This window comes from Physcomitrium patens, chromosome 3 (assembly GCF_059467195.1).
Source record: "Physcomitrium patens ecotype Gransden chromosome 3, ASM5946719v1, whole genome shotgun sequence".
Taxonomy (NCBI): Eukaryota; Viridiplantae; Streptophyta; class Bryopsida; order Funariales; family Funariaceae; genus Physcomitrium; species Physcomitrium patens.
In genome coordinates this window covers 22,355,436-22,361,455 of record NC_143412.1, presented here as the reverse complement: position 1 = coordinate 22,361,455, position 6,020 = coordinate 22,355,436, and positions in this window count along the sequence as shown.

The window sequence follows — 6,020 nt, the reverse complement described above, 5'->3', positions numbered from 1 at the left end:
GATGCGAAAATTGAATTTACCTTGAAGAAAGCTCTTGGTATAGCAAAGAAGGATTTCCATGAGTTGATCATTGATGTAATAGAAAGAAAGAGACAAATGACAGCCAATGCTATTATAATTAAGGCATTAGATACTTGGATGACTTAAGATGAAGAAGAAGAGATAAGACATGTATTTATCTAATTTGCAATGCCAAGAGTAAGGAGAAAAGCAAACTTAGAGAACAAGACTTTGATCAATAACAATATGCTTATAGGAATACATCAAGCACAAGAAGCTATAGTTACAAATTATATCAAGTGCGATGATCATTAAAAAGATGGAGTGAGCTATTCAATTTCGTATTAGACTAAAACAACTAAAGAGAGAAAAGTAGAGCTTGGTGATTTAAATGATCCAATGTTGGCATTGGTTCATCATGGATTGAAAATTAATATCATATTAAGGAAGGCATATGAAAAAGGTAAGTGACCAATTGACATGAATCATGGATAGATAATTAGAGCAGCAAATAAATAAGAAGAAGATCCAATTTTTATCTTCATTGCATGATTAAGCCTATTTATAAAAGACATTGAGATCAATTAAGGGAAGTATCTTTAGAATCTAAAGAGCATCCTTGTAAAAAAGAGATACAAGGATGTAGATGAAAATATGCCAACTCCAATATAAATATTTTGAATAATATATTTTTAGATTTGAATGATAGTAGGTTTATGAGTTTTAAAAAAATTAAAGATTTAAATTCAATAGATAGAAAAAGGATGAAGAAACGAGATTTTTTTTTTTTTTTTTTTTTATATAATATGGGTTTGATTTCAAAAAGAAATGCTATAGATGGAGTAATAGAAGAAGTAGGTTTAGAAGATGATTTGATGTTGGTTTTGGAAAGCATAGCAAGAAAAAAAGAAGAAGAAGTATGGATAAATTTGTATTTAAGAGAAGCTTATAAAGAATTAAAGGAGATAATAGAAAGTGTAGAAGATGGCGCTAGCTATGGGCTAAAGCCTGAGGCTATAATTCAAACAAAGTATAAGACAATGGCTAAGAAGGTTAAGCCGATAGCTACTCAATTACCACTTGATACTATGAAACATATCAAGCAAGCACTTAAAGAGCTAGGATTAAAGGAGAAGCAAAAGATTGGATATCAATTCACTAAAGAGTCATTGAATAAACTAAAGATTGGAGGAGGTGAATTTTTAACAACATCAAAAAGAAAGATGTTTTAAGAAATACTTATTAGACATGATAAGGTATTTGCCTTGATTCATAATGAGATAGGTTGTGTGGATCCTAGTATTATTGTACCAATGGTGATTTTCACTATGCCACATATTTGATGGAATTTAAAGCCTATTCTAGTACCAAAAGCTTTACTTCATAAATTAATAGAAATATTGAAAGAAAAAGTGAAGATGGAAATTTTTGAACCTTCAATTGCTCCCTATTTAAATAGATAATTCATAGTAACTAAGAAATCAGGAGTATTGAGATTCATTCAAGCTATGCAATGAGCAAACAAGATAACAATTAGAAATATGGGATCCAGAGTGGTTGTAGATGAAGTAGCAGAATAATTTGCTAGTCATGCTATCTATTCTATAAGAGACTTATATTTAGGATATGATCAATTCCAATTGGTAGAAGAAAGTAGGGATCTTATAACCATGAAGACTCTTTTGGATTTGATGAGGATGTGCACCTTACTTCAAGGTGCAATCAATTTGGTGGCTCATATATAAAATATAATGAATCATGTATTAAAAGATTTTTTTCTAGAAAAGACCATTCTATTTTTAGATGATATATCAATGAAAGGTTGTAAGAATGAAGAAAGAGATAAAAATATTAATGCAAATATTTGTAGAATATTTATTAAGAAATATATTGAAGATGTGGTTGAAATATTGGAGAAGTTTTAATTGATAAGTTTAACATTATCTTTGGAGAAATCAAATTTTGGAGTTGGAGAAATTCTAATGGTGGAGCATATGTGTGGAAAATATAGTAAGAAACCAAACTTGAATAAGATTAATATTATATCCAAAATAAAAGCATGCAATAATATTACTGAAGTTAGAAGATTTTTGGATGCATGTATATTTTATCATATTTGGATGCCTCATTTTGTCCATATTTTAGAACCATTATAAAAAATATTAAAAAAAAATAAAAAATTTATTTGGAAAGAAGAACATGAAGAAGCTATAGAAAATTTGAAGAAGATTTTAACTTCACCACCTATCCTTAGATAAGTGGATTATCAATGTAGAAGGCTGATAGTTGTGACAGTGGATACTAGTCTAATAGCAATTGGATGGGCTATTGGACAAAATAATCAAGAAGAAAGAAGATTTGTTATAAGGTTATAAGTGAAAATTCTTATGGATAGACAAAAAGCATATTCACAAGTTAAGCATGAATTTTAGAGAGCACTTACAGCTTTAAAGGCTAAAAGAAATTATTTGATTGGAGCCAATGTGGTTTTAGAAACCGATTGTCTATCTTTACTTGATATATAAGTAATTGTTCTACCTTGGATATTACTATGTTAAGATGAATAACTTACATCCAGATAATAAATTTAGTTCTAGAGCATATCATTAATAAAGATAATTTGGTAGCACATATGTTATCTAGAACTAGATATGTTGATGAAGTAAAGATGATGGCTCGTGAAGATGGAGAAGGTAGAGATAAAAAGACGTATAGATATTTATTTGCCATCGAAGAAGTGAGTTACAATGATAGAATTTAAGTCTTCAAAAAGGATCTATATAAAGTGAGGCTTAAAGTTATTGGAATTTATTTGAGCACAATAAAGAGATAAGAAGGTTGGTTGCATAAGTCTTTTAAGGATATTTGTTATTAATCATATGACTATCTTTTCAAAGATGGATTTCTATAGAAGAGACCAAAGAGAGGTGATAAGTTCTTATTGCAGGTAGTATAAGATCCAATGACTAAAAAAAAAATTCTAGAAGAATTTTATGATGCACTTTGGACTAGACATAGAAAAATTTGGACTACTTATACCAAAATCAAAGAGAGGTATTGGTGGAAAGGACTATTCAAAGATATAAAAGATTTTGTAGTCTCTTGTATAGATTTCCAAGGAGAATCCAAGATTAAATATAGGGATGAACTTTGATTTACTTATTTACCTTCTATACATTTTCAATAGATGATTGATTTAATAGCAATGTCATATGGGCTTTGGAGCATGAAATATCTGGTTTTGGCAAGGAAAGAACTATCAAATTTTGTTAAAAGAAGGGATTTAAAGACCAAGTCTACAAAAGAAATATATTGATTTATAATGAAAGATATCTTTAGCTGATATAGGAGCATTAGAAAGATGAGAACAAATAGAAGAGAATTAGATGCAATGGAGGAAAGGTAATTCTTCAAAAGATATGGAGTTCAATTAAAATTGACTATTTCTTATAATCTAGAAAAAAATGGTAAAAGTGAAAGAAGTCATTCTTCTATCATTAATGCATTGATGAAAGCTTATAAAGATAACTTAATGTAATAGACGAAATTATTTTTATTTTTATTGTAAGCTAACATGACTACTCATAGTATGGTGATTGATTATATGCTCATTGAGTTGATACTAGAGTAAAAACCAATGATGCCAATTGAAGAATCTTATCATATATCGACTTTTTTATCTTAAGAAGATGGAACTGATAGAGAAAGCCTATTAGAACTTTGAATTCAACAATTAGGGAGGCTATCAAAAGATTTTGAAGTAGCAACAGAGAGGTTAAAAGCAGCTTCGTTGAAGAACAAAGAAAGATTTTATAAGATACACTGATTAAGATGTAAATCCATAGAAATTGGAGATTGGATTTTAATTTATGATAGTAGCTTGATCCATCAACATATGACAACAAAGAAATTTGCAAAGAAGTAGTTTGGGCCTTATGTAGTAACTATAGTCAATAACAATGTCACTTATTCTTTGCATGAGTTAGATGGAACAATTATCAAAAATCCAATGGCACGCAAGAGAGTGAAGGTTTTTAAGCAAAGAAATATAAGATTCAACAAAGAAGATAATATTGGCTCTTTATAACAACAAAAAGAAGGAAATCAAGAAGATAAAGGATTCAAGGTAATATTGATAAAATCTAAAAAAAGTGAAGAGGATTAATGGCACATATTAAAAGATATGCAAGATTGGAGGGGGTGGATGTTGTATCATATTTGTACACAATATATAAAAACTACATAAGAACTATGAAATCTATTAGTTCTTAGTTTTTATTTTTTTATTAAATAAAATATTTAATAAAATAATTAGAAATTATAATTAATTAATTAATTAAGTATTAAATTAAAATAAAAATTAATAAATAAATATTTATATATATATATATATATATATATATATTTATATAAATGAGTGAATCCTATTAGCAATAAGTGTTGTAGTTGTTAGAAATTAAAACTAAGTTATACAAGAAAAAAATAGGATTTAAGATAATTAAATTTTAGAATATCTATTTAATATAAAATTTGATAAAAATATTTTTAATATATCTATAAATAGATGTATAAATTTTTATAGAAAAATAAGTTATAATTTGTAAAAGATAGAGATTTAAAAGAATGAAAAGAGGTCAGACAACAAGCTTATAAAGAGAAGAATTGAAGCTTTAGACATCAAGTGGTAACTTGAAGATTGTGGAGGTCGATAGATGATAAGGTGCTGGGATGATACCTAAAAGGTCTTGAATTTGAATTCCCATGGTGGCACATGAGAGAGAAGAAAGAAGAATATTCTTTAAAAATCTTCAATTTATTGAGGATATCTAGAAGGTTGGCTACACAATGCTTGTATTAGAGGATTATGTTGAATAAGAAGGGTACTTGTCACCTATAGGTAGGAGCAAGGAATCTCCTTCAATAATAGTATGATGTGTGACACCCATGCCTTTTATATATTTATCTTCCTGATAAATTAGTATATAGCTTCCTCTAAAAAAGAAGAAGCCACAAGTTGGTGGTGGCTTAAAGTGAAATAGCATCAATTTTCTAGAGTCTTCAACCTTAACTTATTTTCTTTAAAAAAAAAATATACAAATTCAAATAAAAATAAAAAAATTTAGAATTATGATTTAGGATTTAGAATTTAGAAATATAATAGGATTTAGGATTTTGAAAGAGTAGCAACCGTCTTGGGAAAGAAATATAAGCACTTTCTAAAGAAGTTTTGGCTCTCTCATATTTTTTTTGATTTACAAATGTTTAATAAAAAGGAGTTTTTTTTTTTTTTTTTTTTTTTTATTTAATATATATGAAGGACAAGTGAACTTACAAAGATTCTTATGTATGAAGTATTGTATATGTTTTGAAGTTACAAGATAATAGAGCAATTAGTAACAGTCAGAAGTCTAGTGTTTTCTCAAGCCAAAAATTTCTCTCTACAATAATGGTATGTACTAATCATGAGAGAAATCATGGAAGTTTGAGAGAGCAACCTTTGCCAAAGATTACTAGAGAATTTAGAGATGAATATGTGAGGGATTTTTACTGCACACCGTTGTAAAGCGAGATTGCAATAGGTTAAAAAATGATATGCTCCTGCTAAGTATAAAAGAGAAGATATTATCTACTAGATTCATTGAGTTGATACAAGATTGTGTATTGTCTTTTAAGACTATTGACAAAATGAAGAAGATGGACAAAAATTATGTTAAAAATATTGAGAAAAAATTGAAAAAAAATGAAGAACTAATTAAAAATAAATTTATTTCAAGAATATTTGAAAAAATAGGATTTGCAAATACTATGAGAGAATTAAATTATTTATTGCAAGGTAGATTACAAGAAGAGAATAGAGTTATTAATGTACATTTTAAAGAATTTTATGATAAAATTCATAGATTTATAAAAAAAATTGAATTGCCAAGAGATATGTTTTGAAGTTAAGTATAAATCAGTGGTAAAAAAGATCAAATCAATGGATTTGCTACTACCATCAGATTATAAAGAAACAATGAGTA